At 34.2% G+C, this 14,184-nt stretch overlaps 1 protein-coding gene across 33 annotated transcripts in view; it reads right to left on the bottom strand.

Moving 5' to 3' along the window:
- The window catches only part of Syp (synaptotagmin binding cytoplasmic RNA interacting protein), a 329,536-nt gene that overhangs the window by 101,440 nt on the left and 213,912 nt on the right, over nucleotides 1-14,184 (bottom strand). For 2 of the 33 annotated variants that reach the window (XM_073960389.1, XM_073960393.1), the window contains exons 1-2: nucleotides 10,797-12,319; nucleotides 9,916-10,596 (exon numbers count right to left, since the gene is read on the bottom strand). The exons of 29 other annotated variants lie outside the window; for them this stretch is intronic. The gene's annotated coding sequence lies outside the window, so the exon portion shown is untranslated. Of the gene's footprint in view, nucleotides 1-9,915; nucleotides 10,597-10,796; nucleotides 12,320-12,571; nucleotides 13,576-14,184 lie in introns of those variants that run through there. 2 more of the 33 variants (XM_073960384.1, XM_073960385.1) reach the window with 2 other exon arrangements.

Genomic DNA, 14,184 nt, shown 5'->3' with positions numbered 1-14,184 from the left:
AAACATCCTAATATATCTACCAGGTGCGAATATGGACTATATTCGTCCACTCCTTCGGATACCTCCCACACAAAATTTCGGATAAGTTCACTTTAAGACCATCGTGGTGCAATGGTATGCACGCCCGCCTTGCACGCAGAAGGTCGGTGGTTCGATTCTCCGGCCAGGCAACATGAAACATTTTTCAACGGTGGCAAAATACCCCTCAGTAATGTTGGCGACATTTCCTAAGTATTTCAGCCTTGAAAAACTTCTCCACAAGTGGTGTCTTATGACACGCCGTTCGGACTCGGCGATAAACAGTAGGTCCCATATCATTGAGCTAAATATGAATCGGGGTGCACTCATTGATATGAGAGAAGTCTCCCTTGTCCCGTATGGGATGTTGTGGAACAATGTTTTGTTTGTGTTGTTCACTTTAAGACCTCCTCTCGAATCACTTCGATTTTTGTTGAAGCGACTTACATTTGCTACCTCCATTACGACGGTAAAAGTTTTTTCAGGGGCAAGTCCATATTTCGTGCAGAAAACAGCGAAAGGTGTAAAAAACCCCTAAGCCACCATATGTGGCTGCCGGAACAAATTTGGCCTTCGCCATATTTTGTACAAACTTAGTTTCATGGGGCAATACCGCTCCACAACTACCGCGGTACTTCTCCCCAATATTTAAAATATGTCACTAAAATGGTAGAACGATATCTCTTGAACGGGGCAACTAATTTGGTCCAAACTTTGGATCTCCTAATATTTTGTAAAAATTTAATTGAACTTCTAAAATCGCCCATATTGGTCCTCCCTAAGGGTACCTACCACACAAAAGTTCAACATTCATGTCTTAGTGCAGATAATTCCTAATCCACATTTTTGTCGGCAAGTTCAAATGTCAAAAAAGGGCCACAAAATTGTGAAGGGACTGTAAATACATTCGATCTGTCCGTAGACGAAAGTTTCAATTTACATTGGCTGAGGGTATATCTCTGTCGGCAAAGCCGACTGACACTTTTTTACTTGTTATCGACTGTAATATACAACAAGACACATTCTCAATAATGTTTTTTTCCAAGCTGTTGAGTTTGTGGGCGTTGGAAATATGTATTTTTAATTTAACAATATTTCCAAACTTTTATTTGGTTACATCCCAATGTTCTATCATATCCAAAAAAACGTTAGAGAACATAACAACATAACTGTCGACGTTCCACAAACATAAAAATATGTTCCACACACATTACGAAAAGGAGGAATACATACACAATAGAAAATGCCGGTAAGTTAAAGAAGTTGCATGACTCTGATGATGGATGGTGAAGATGTTGTTTGTCGTTATGGATGGTTTCTATGAAAGGAAGCTGCTAGCTAGCCAGTCTGTCAGCCAGGCAGTCATGCAGCACATGTACAAGTTTATACACATTTCTCAAATTGCTTAAGAAGTCCACCTCCTTCTTCTGTTGTGTTTTTTATTTGATGTTTTGTTTTAAATAAGGGAGTAAAATAAAAACACACTACAAAGTAAGAATAAGGATAAATGAAGAAGAAGAAGAAGACGACGAACTTCACAGGCAAAAAACATAAGGGAATAATATGATTGTGATTGGATTTGTTTACATTGTATGCTGGAGTAGTGTGCTTATTTGTTTTGAATTTTGGTTTGATTGTCAAAACTTGTTTAAAAAAGGAAAATTAATTAAAACTAGTAGTTATATCAGAAAAATAATAAAACACATTTTATTTTTGCATAATAATAATACATAAAATATTTCCTTTTGTAATTCAATTTCCCCCAAAGGACCTCAAACAATGTAAACGAGAGAAAGAGAGAAGAATACAAATTACATTATTTCTATTACTATTTTTTTAGTTTTTTTGTTTGCCTTCCCATTCATTCATAAATCTCTGTAAATTTGTCATTAGTTGGCTGAGTGGGTATGTGTGTGTGTGTGGGTGAATGCGTCAGACCTCGATAATGAACTTTTATGTCTGGTGCGAGCCTCAGTCAGTCAGTTGCATGTCTATAATACCGGCTAAATGGGCAACGTCATTTACGCAGGCCAGTCAGCCAGCCATAGGAAAAAGGCATCAAGCAATAGCTGCAGCAGCAGTAGCTACTACTCAATGCGCATGCATCTGAAATGTGGTCAAAATACAATGCAAGCAGTCAGACAGACAGTAAGCCCTATGCAGGATGTGGGAGCATAGAAATGAGACCCCACCAAACACTTGGCTTGTTGGGGTTGTACAAAAACATTTTCAAAAATTACCACAAATTACCTAAAGGGATAATTATTTTTAATCAAAGAAATTAAAATATACTAAGAGGAAATAAGGCGAAAGACATGGTGGCTAAATGGAATATAGACAAAACAAAGAATGGAGAATGAAATGCATTGTTTTACTAGCAGTGCATGATGGCCTGCCTGGTTGGGTGAATGGTGGCCATGTGATAATGCAATGGGTGTATTCCAACGCCTGTCTTCTTTTTTCCTTGTTGGTGCCCATTGCCACTTTATGGCATGGGCTGTGTATATTTTTTCAATTTTCCCTTTGCAGAAAGAATGCCAATAATGTTGCGCTGTACTGCAAGTCATGTTGAAAAGGACTTGTGTCACAAATATTTGTTAAATATTTATTTATATATATGTATACTAGAGAATTTTATAAATATTTATATGTCAATATTTTGCCAAAAAGGTCAATAATTGATTGACATAGAAATTGGCAAATAGTGATAACATCGAAACATGTTTTTATTGGCTTAGAAATTTGAAAAAAGGAAACGAAAAATGGAAAATTTTATTGAGTACATAAGTATAAAATTAGCATTGAAATACATTTTTGGATATTTAGGAAATTAATTGTATATCTATATATATATAAAATTCTCCTGTCACGGTGTTCGGCTTTGAACTCCTCCGAAACGGCTGGACCGAATTTGATGAAATTTTGTATGTGGAGTTTGTAGGTCTGAGAATAGGTTTTTAACTACTTTTTATAGTGGTCAATGGAGTGACCAGGGTACCTCCCACACAATTTTTTTTTAACAAAACGTGAAATCGAAGGTATTTTTCAACCTATTGTTTAAAAATTGTTTGCAATGCTATGGTAATTATTACCCTGACCCTGAATGATCATCGCGGAAGTGAAATATCGCGGTCCACAATTTTTTTTCTCAAAAATGTATAATTGCAGATAATATCCGTAATGTTAGTAAGCGTGTCTTTAAAAGCGCTATAAAAACTGGCTTCAATAAGTTAAACATTGCGGTCAACTTCACAATTAATTTAACTTCACAGTAAAATTCCGATAATTTGAAATGGTACTTGACCAAAATTCCAAAACAATCGATTGGGAAATCAGCCAAAGTTCTTCAAAATATCGAAATAACAGCTTTCAATGCAAACTCTCATATTATAACGGGAAGTAGTGGTCTCGGGTGACCTCCTCCACAGCTGTTTTGACCAAAACGTGAAATTTCAGATATTATTATTGATAATTGGTGGTTGGTGTGTTGGTAGTAGAAATCCGTTGTAGAAAAAAGTTGTAGTTGTAAATGTTTATACCGGGACCTCAAAAACGGGCGAGCAACGCGGGCCGGGTCAGCTAGTACCTACATAAAAATTGTATATATTTTTAAATGCATAAATTTATCTAACGGCTTGGAATTTATAAATGTATTATTTAGATAGAAAATGTTACCTTCAGTCATTATTGTAAGCACATAGTAAGTAGTTTGTCGTCCTAAAGGATTGTAAATAAAAAATCGAAAGTTCTATTATGTCAAATTTCTCAATTTTTTCAATCACACAATAAATATGAATTGATGTTGCCCCTTGTTAAGTTTTTCCTGGTATAATTTTTATTCAAACAAATAATTCTCTCTTTTCTTAATCTAATAAATTCTCTTTTAATTTTTTTTTATTAACCAAAAAGCTGCCACACTAATTGATGGTGTTGTTTTTGCATTGTTGTTCAACATATCGTCACCATATATATTATATACGAATGGAATAATTTAAAAGTATGTATCTATGTATGTACAAAATATACAAAACGGAAATATCAAATTTAACAATATTGCACATTTGATGGAATATTTGATGCAATACACTCGAGAAAAAATATTTTAAACAGTATAGAAATATAACTGTTATATTCAAATATTATTATTAATATTCAAATTAAATACCACTTCAGTTGTATGGTATTCTAATAAAAAAATAATTTTAAGCTGATTCGGTGGAAAGAGTGAGTTTCTGGAATGCCCTTGAATCACCTATTGCTTCCGGATGACTACAGCACACATTACTACTTTTTGAGCAACACCTCTTTGTCAATGAAGTCTTGTTCTGTTGAAGTGGGAAATGTTTTTAAGTTTTTATTTTTTATATCCTCCACGATAGTATGGAGGGTATATTAACATTGTTTTTTGGTTTGTAACACATCGAACTAGTCACTTGCGGCCATAAAAAGTATTTATATTCTTAATCAGGATAAAATTCTAAGACGATCTAGCTATGTCCGTCTATTGTAATGACTCTAGCGTTCGCAATAATTGAGCTAGGGCGCTATATTTTTGCGCCCGAGTGTATTTTTCCATAGGCAGGTCATATTATGAGCAGGATAATGCTAAGCATACTTTTAGGCGGAATATTTGAATAAAAATATCGATCAAAGGTGACTGAAAGCATTCACATAGATTTTTAGCACGGGATTTTCGAAATCCAATTGCATTAATTTAATTATAAAATCGAATTATTATATCGAAATATGGTTTACGACTTATCATTCAAGTCTGGCATTGCATACATACACATTGTAAAAATGTGAGTGGCTGATTGATCATTAAAACTCAGATCAAATGACGGAAGTCGGAATAGTGGCAGAGTTTTTGGAAGTTCATCTTAAAAGTGCAAATAATGTGGAGAAATATGAAAAACAAAAAAATAATTTTTGAGTCAGTATAGAACAGCTTATCCTTTATTGTGGATTTATATATTTTTGAAATAAAACAAGTAAAAAAGTATCAGTCGGCTTTGACGACAGAGATATACCCTCAGCCTGAATATATTGAAACAATTTTTTCCCAAAAACGTATGTATATAGGGGGTTTTAAAAATGTTGGGAATTTGAAATGACAAAAATGTTCATCAGGATTAGAGATCAAAAGTTTTGCGGAGGAGATACAAAAAGGAATGGATCTACATTGTCCATAATGGAAGTCGATCTCCAGCCACGACATATGTTTGATCAAGATGTATGGACTTGCCCCTGTAAAAACGTTTGCCATCGTAATTGAGGCAGCGAATGCAAGTTGCTTCAACAAAAATCAAAATGATTCGATAGCAAGTCTTAAAGTGAACTTATCCGAAATTTTGTGTGGGAGGTACCGGATGGATTGGACAAATATAGTCCATATTTGAACCTGATCTATACTTGGTAGATATATTAGGATGTGTAAAGTATGGACCAATTCGGCCACTCCCTTCAATAGTTATCGTGCGCACAATTTTTCCGAACATTTTTGAACTTTTGTGGGGGATGTACCTGAAGGAGTGGACCGATATGACTTATCTTCGAACTTAAACTATGTTTGGACAAAATATTGCTAAGGCCAAATTTTGCACCGAATCGGCAGATCCGTTCGAGAGTTATCTTGCCCTCCAACCACCTCACACAATGTCATAGGTTTTTTTTTGCAACTTTCAGGCTATTTTCTCGGGAAGTATGGACTTGCCCCTAAGGAAACTTATACCGTCGTGTAGTGAATACAAGTTGCTAAAACAAAAATCAAAGCGATTCGGGAGACGGCCCTAAACTGAACTTTTCCGAAATTTTGTGTGGTAGTTACCCGAAGGAGTGGACCGATTGAGTCTGGTACACATTTCACGATGGGCAAAGTATGGACCAAATCGGTTCCTCCCTTCAAGAGTTATCGCGCGCACACATTTTTCGAACATTTTCGAACTTTTGTGGGGGAGGTACCGGAAGGAGTGGACCGATGTAGCCCATTTTCGAACTTAAACTAAGTTTGGGCAAAATATTACGAAATCCTAAATTTGAACCGAATCGGTTTATCCGTTCGAGAGTTATCGTGCGCTCCAGCCAGTCAGACAGACAGACGGACGGACATTGCTCAATCGACTCAAAATTGTCTGAAATACATTCCGTCCAAACATACTTGGGGTCTAAAACCATTATTTCGCTGAGGCACATTTTTCCCGTATGAAAGTGTATATACCCTCGTTAGCATAAATGCTGAGGGTATAATTACTAAATATGGAATTATGGAATCGGTAACCAAAAAATAGAGATACAGAATAGCACAATTGGATTTTGGGTAACATAAGGAGTTGATAAAAAACTTTTGCAGAGAGCTTATATTTGTGATCAGTTGCGAACATATGTTTATAAAACAATAACCTTGAGATCCTATAGAACAGCTTATTCTTTATTGTGGATTTATATATCTTTGAAATAAAATGAATTTATTATGACCCTGACACACAAAAATTATACCGAGCAAAATGTTGTTTAAACTTTATAATATGTTTCAATACGAATGTATAAAATTATGCATTTTGTTCCAATACTAAGATATTTCAGTGAAATACAAACACGTGATCTGTACACCAACAAAACTATTAAAATTCAATATAATATTTGTATACAAATTCTAAACTTTTTTTTCGTTATTTCTATTTGATGGAAAACAAAACTAAATCAAATATTTTTCAAAAAAATTATTTGAAAAATTTATTTTCGATTTAGAAAAACAGACCATTAAAGTATGGCTCAAAACCCTTGGGCAACATTTCCCCCTTTTTTATTTTTTTATTTTTGCCTTATTAAGGCGAAGGTCATTTATAGTGATATTTAATTAATTCTCTTTCGAGTTGAGCTTATTAGACCTATTACATACATTGAAAAATTAGGAGTTTACCGAAGTCCCACACATTCAACCATTACGCTACGTTTCACGGGTGGTTAAGCCGATCTTCAGGCGTATTAAATGTTGTTTTTGTGGTAGACGAAGGCAAAGCTTGGAAACTAGTACAGTCGAAATCGCTTATAACGTCGGTCAAGGGACCGATGGAATTTGTCGCTATAACCGATATGTCGTTATAAGCGATAGGGCTATAAAGGGCCCCAGAGATTTGGGACTTTTGGATATCGTCGATAACCGATATGACGTTACAAACAACGAAGTTATAAGCGATTTCGACTGTATATATATCCCACTTCATTAGATAAATGCATATGCGAAATTATGTCAGTTAATTGAAACTCCAAACTTTTCCTATAGTCCTGCTTGGTAATCCCATTTTTCAATGTTCACAAATACTATGGTATCTCAATAACGGTAAAAACTACGAATATATCATAAAAGTCAATCTTGTAGAGAATTTTCATAGCTACAACATTTTTTTAGTCTCATTTCGTAAGGACTTGCGGTTTCCAAGCAAAATCGTGAAAACCGAAAAAACCCTTAAAAATGTCAACATGAATCTCGATTTATTAAAGAAGGGCTCCGGCGATTTTTTTTATTTTTTGATTTTTCTCATCTATGAACATTGTAGTTTCAGAAACCGCTAAAACTTCCCAGGTGTAAGCACCTTCCATTTAAATTTGATTCAAGAGCACCGTGCCGACTATTAAAAAAAAATAATTTTATCTTAAAATCTGCAAAATTTCACTATATTCCACATATAGAACGACATACAATTGTTTTGACTTAGCCGCCAAAACAAGTTTTACACGCATTTTGTGGCCGCACTTATTTTTAGTGATTTTAGCTGCCAAAAGTGACTGTCATCCGATTCGCCTATCTGCCAAAGAATTGGCTCTTGGGTGTAATATTTAGCCTGACATACCATAAGATCCGACAAAAACTTTTTTCATTTTTCCAAAGCATCATTTTAATTTTAGGCTGGTAAATACAATTTTCTCGGTGAAAATGGCCAAATCCTTCCAAATATTAAAGGTTACGAAATACAATTCGCACTTAAAGGGGTAGGTGGTTAAAAGGGTAATTTCCACTGAAAATTGCAGAAATGTTCTGTCAAATTCTCACTAAAACGATTTACAGCAAAATTAGAACTACTGTATATATTAAAGAATGTTGGTTGTTTCCTTAAAAAAAAAAATAATAGCAAATCTCTATTTTTGAGCTCTACAACTGATGGTAATCCCTTAAGGGGTAATCCCCACTTGTAAATTTTAGAAACAAAAATATTCATTGGCTTATTTTAAAGTAGAAATAGCATAGAATAGAATAGAATTTTCAAGTCGATCAGAACAACATTACCTGAGATATGAGCTTTGGAAGACAAAAATGTATTGTGTTTGGTATGCAACGTAGAAACTAATGGCCTGTTTCACTAAGACGATTCGAATACAAATTCGTTCGACTTACTACCAAACTTATGTTTTTGAATAACATAACAATAGGAGTTTGGTAGCAATTCGAACGAATTTGTATTCGAATCGTCTTAGTGAAACAGGCCATAAAAACGTGTTTTTCTCGAAAAGAAATCGATTTTATTTTTAAAAAAAATTGTTGCCTGTTTTATGACCAGAAAACGTTAAGCCAAAAATTTGTGTAAAATCTAATATTTTTTTTTTAAAAAATCGATCGATGAAGGACTAGACTTTTATATTCTAAATAAACCCACAAAAATATATGAAGATCGGTTTTTCAGATCAAACAAAAAATCTACCAAAAAAATTTGGTAGTTTTCTTGGAAAAAATCATGAACTTTTTTCTTTTTACGTTGGAACTATTATGAAATTTCGACATACACGAATTCCACAAATTACACAATTTCCTCTTCAATTACAGTGTGCAACATTTTTAAGGTAATCTTGTGCAAACAATTTTAGCAGAGGATTTTTTGAAAGTACAGACCCAAATGACAAAAACCTTAGCTGGGTTTTGTTGTGTCAGATCCAGCTTGGATTTTATGGCTCCATTGTCTTTTTAAAGCAATTCTGGGTTATATCTCTGAAACCTATGTGAATCTTCATATGAAATCTGAAGCAAATTTGTAGATAAGGGCAAGAATAAAATATTTGGAGAAATAATGAACTCGATATACTACATTTATTGCCTCAAATTTTTGTAAAATATCGAAATATCGAAATATCTACAAAACCGTTAATTTTTTCTTAATATTTTCTTTTGGAAAAATATTCGCTGGAATGTAATACACAACTCTTCAGAACATGCTATTGTCGTAAAATGCCTGTATCACGTTGTTTTCAGTATATTTTTTCAACGACGATTTAATAAATATGTCTATAATGAGGTGAAATCCGAAATACGAGAATAAACTGTTGGTGTGAACTGTGTTTGAAATACGTGTTGTAAAAGATATGATGCAAAATACCGCTAAAACAAGATGAAGTAAGCATTTTAGAGTTTCAGAATATTCTAAAGAATTGCTGAGAACTTTATTTGGAAGATTTTTGCAGAAGGTTACTTGGCTCAACTCCTAATAGTTTAACTGATACTGACCAGAATTTCAGCAATTATGTAAAATTTTCTATATTTTATAGATTTTGATGCCCTAGATGGAGTTTTGGACTTTTTTATTTGGTCTATTTAATCTTAGGGCTAAAGGCAGCGAAGCCAAATTCCTAATCGTTTCTGAGATAAAGCTCCAATAAATGCAAAAAATCTATAATTTTAGCCCGGTTGAGATGAGGCCATAAAATCCAAACTGGATCTGACAGGACAAAAGCCTACTAGGGCTTTTGTAGTCTCAATATGTACTTTCAAAAAATGCATACTAGAAGTTGTTTGCATTTTCAGTGTTGCATGGTGTTATTATATATATTTTTTTATTATACTTCTTTGTATTCTTCAATTTTCAATTATTTATAAAATATTAAAAAAAATTCTACATTCGAAATACTTACTCAAATTTGTTGTAGTTCCTGCTGTAGAGTTTAAAGATGAAGTGTTGATTTTAGTTGTTGTTGTTGTTGTCTGTAGAGTTGATGATATTAAAGTAGTAGAGCTGCTGTCGGCTGGGGTTATCTCCTTTTCCTTTTCAATGGTAAAAAGTTGACGTGAAATCCAATTAATGCAATGTCGTTCGTGGTGGTGTTGTGGGCTACGGGTTTAGGTGTTTCTCCTCTGTGTGTGTGTGTTGGTTGAGTTGAAGTAAAGTTTTTTTAGTTTTTATTTAAATTTGGGGAAAAGGCCTCGTTGGTGTATTTTTTTTATAGATAAAAAACTTATTTCATAAAAAAATTAAATAAATGAAAAACAAGTAACACCAAAACCCGAGAGAGTGGTGTGGCGTCGTCGTCGTGTTGAGTTGAATTTTTTTCTTTTTTTGTCTATTACAGGGCACAATTTGTTGAGGGAAAACAGTGTGTGTAAAGTTGTTGTTGTTGGTTGTTAGAATAATCCCAATTTGTTGGTTAAGGTGTTTTGATGAGTTGTTGATTGTTGTTGTTGATGTCAATTTTTAAGTAGATTTCTTGTTGTTGTAAAAAAAGAACACAGCACTTGGAATTTTGTAGAGTTTTTGTTTAAAGATTGTTTGTTGTTGTTGTTAGACACAATGAACACTAAAATTGTTGAATATTTTACTAGGAAAAAAAAACAAAGAGAATTTGATTTAATAAAAAAACGAAAGAGTTAACAAATTGTTCGGGTTCTTTTTCTTTGCACTTTTCACTTGTGTTTTGTTACGATTTTTTTTGTTTATTTTTTTTTTTTTGGGCTTTTTGGTTTTAATTTTTATTTTGTTTTTCACTGATTTCCACCGAAAAAAATTTACAATTCTTACGTGTCGATTTTTTTTTTGATTTGGAAAAAAGTGTAAAGCGCGCGTTATAGCACGAACGACGAACACACAACTGGTTGAGAGCAGAGAGAAGATGCAATAATGATGCACTTTTTGTGCTTGGGATTGTGTGCAAAAAAATACGACGATGACGTTTTAACGAAGCTCCATGCACGAAGCTACTATGCACACGACAATGTTTGGTGTAATCGTAATGGTGGTGGTGTTGCTGGTCGCTCACACATGGCGAATTGCAAAGAACTTTTTGCTTGCATTGGCTTTAGTGGGGGGTAAGTAAGCAAACAGCAAACGTTGTTGTTGCTGTTGTTGTTTTGTCTGGAGATCGTTGGCTGATTTCCGCCACACAACAAATCTCTGCTGAAATGCACTTTTTGCTTGTGTAATGTGTCTGTGTGTGTGGTTGTTGTTGGTGCATTAGCAGCGTGCGTTTCGTTTCGTTTGTCTAGCAGCGTGTTCTACTAGGAAATGCAGTTTTTAAAACTGCAGTTTTGAAAAATGCATTTTTTGCAATTGACTCTCACACTCTCATTCTCTTTGGCTCTTGGCTTTGTGATATTGACCCAGGGATGTCCGTTATATTTGTGTGGTAGTATTGGTAAGAGACTTTTTAAATTGCTAGGCAAAGAGAGCATGAAAACTGCATTTTGGGGGGAAATTGCATAAAATGCATTCGCTTACAGCAAATAAAAAATATTAAGCATACGCACACCCTTCCCGTAACAGAGAGTAATGGAGAAAAAAACCGAAGCAAGACAAGAGCTTCGTGATCTATTGTGTGTGGGTTGATTGTTTGGTCTCTTGTCCAAATGAGATTGTGTGTGTAAATAAAAGGGGAGAATAGCCTTTGGTTGTGTGTTTGCCTGTTCGTGTTGTGTGGAAATGCAAGAGCGGGAGTAGAGGACTGCTCTGTCTGCTGCTACTGCTGCTCCTCTATGTAAAACTTGTTTTGCTGCAGAGATGCAACGCGGATGCACTTCAACACAGAGTTGTATTTTTACCGGTTTTTTCGTATTGTTGTACTTGTTGTTGCTGCGGCTATCTTTGCTCAGTTCGTTTTTCGTGAATTCAATTAAGAGTTAGCTTGAGCTGCCACGTGTTCTTTGATTCACATTCGTTTTCTTAAGATTTTGTTCACTTTTGTTAGGTTTGCACACAAAATTTAGAGGTTAGTTTTTTTCAGTTTCAACTGGGGATTTTTTAAAGCAGAATTTATTGTTTATTTATTTTTTTATATTTTTAAAATTATTTTTATTTTTTTATTCTTTTTCTTTTAAAAATCCTCTTATTTGAAATTTTCAAATCCCTTTTTTTTACATTTGTTTTTAATTTTGTATAAAATCCCCAATTGTCTTTTATTTTTGGAATTCTTCTCAGCAAGTGTTTCCACAGCAGCAAAGAAAATTTATGCGCTAATCAGAGTGCTCTCCAGCAGCAGTCCAGTGTTCGGCCAACAAACAAGTTAAAGAAGTGGCTGACGGCGCAAGAAATGTAGTTTTGAGACTGGCAGCAACCGGCAGAGCCAAGTTATACACACTGAAAAATCGAGTTTTTTTCTGCTTGGCAATGTTTGCTTGTTATCCGTTTAATTAAAACCAATTAAACCCGAGAGTTTTTTTTTTTATTATATAATCGTTAACTAGTACTCAAAACTGAAATTACACTAGGCAACAATGTTTTGTTTTTTTCAATTTTTTCAAAACACAAAGTGAAAGTGTTGGAATTTTTTTCTTTTTTCCTTTCTATGGATATTAACTCACTTTTTATAACGAAAAAAACTCAGATTTTTAATCCAATTTAAATTGCGGTTGAATGAGAATATATTTGTCTTGCAATTTCTTTTTTTTCAGGTGGTGTTTATTTCACTTTTTTGTGGTTTAAAATGTTCGAAAATGATTTTTTTGCATTCCCTAACATGGCGATGCATTTTTTAATTTATTATTCCAATCATAGGATTTTTGGCCAAGGAATTTTATTTTTCAAAAGCCATTCAAAAATTCACCCCGCACTTTAGGTTTTGATTTTCGAAGAGAGTTAAGCCTTTTTCGTTTGCATAAAATTTCCTTTTTTGATGTTTTAATTCCAATATTCCACACTTTAAATTTTGTAGTATTTCTTTTTTTTTTTTAATTTCCAATTTTATTTTTTTGTTTATTTGTTTTTTTTTTCTATTTTTTAAGTATACGCGGACTAGGTTTATTATGATTTCGTTTTCGAATTAAATAGGCTCCAAAAATCGTTGATTTGAACGGCAAACTGTTTTTTGTTAATTTGTTTTGTTAAACAAAAATTATCCAAAAAATGGTAGTTAGTGGCGTAGAAAATTAATTTATTAATTAATTCACTGCAGAATTTGTTGATTATTTATTTTAAATTAAATATTTATTGTTTATTTTAGTTAGTGGAAGTTTGGTGTTTTTTTGTGGAAAAACGGCGTTAATTTTTTCACATTGTCGTCCGCGATACTAACGTGTGGCAGGCAATAATATTGTGTCTGACTCTACTCTAAAAACCGAAATAGTCGCATACATGAATCCAAGTGACACACGGACAGTTTTTCGCCAAACTCAACTCAACACAGCCAACAAAACTACCAAAAACCACTACACAGGCAAAAGCCACATTCATTTCGTTTGGCTGCAGCTAACTAACACAAATGCATCCGCCAGCCAGCCAATATGCCGGTAGACGTTTTGCTTTGCTGCCTTTTCTACCCAAGAAGTTTTTGTATCTCTCGCAAAGTACCCCCCAGAGCTTTGCACTCGCTGTGCTGATGTGTTGTTTGTTTTTGTTGTTATGGAGAGTAAAGTTTGCAATTTTTTATGTTTTGTTATGCCATTTTAGTTGATCCACCACATATGCAGCAGCAATAGCAGCACATGCGTCTCTCAAAGTCTCCCAGATTTATTCTCTCTCATGATTATCAGCATTGTCTCGAACTATTAAAATGCACAGTGTCTTACTTGGGAGGAAATAACAAAAAAAGGATTTTTCAGAGAACCAGAATTAAGAACATAAGGACGTAATATCTTTCGTACTTCGTATGATAAACACATTTCCGGTTGGTGGCTGTAGAATTTGTAGCAAATTTCGGATCCTCTATATCGGGAAGTATCGGCATCCTCAAGAAATAATTTATATCTTTATAATAAAGAAAACAAAAACTACCTTGGGCACAGCGATCCAAGAAGAAGTCATAAACTGAATCTTAGTGTCAGAAGGAATAGACCGATAAAGCCCACCTTCGGCTATGTCCAAATTGGTTATACTCTTCTACATAGGGCTCACCTAGATAAAGAGACGCACAAGGAAAAATCGATTCAAGGTTGTGTGAAATGGTATCGCCGAATATATGTAATACCCTCACAAGGCA

Source organism: Musca autumnalis, unplaced genomic scaffold (assembly GCF_047663935.1).
Source record: "Musca autumnalis isolate F117 unplaced genomic scaffold, ASM4766393v1 scaffold_1, whole genome shotgun sequence".
NCBI classification, from domain to species: domain Eukaryota; kingdom Metazoa; phylum Arthropoda; class Insecta; order Diptera; family Muscidae; genus Musca; species Musca autumnalis.
This window is presented reverse-complemented; position numbering and strand designations above follow the sequence as displayed.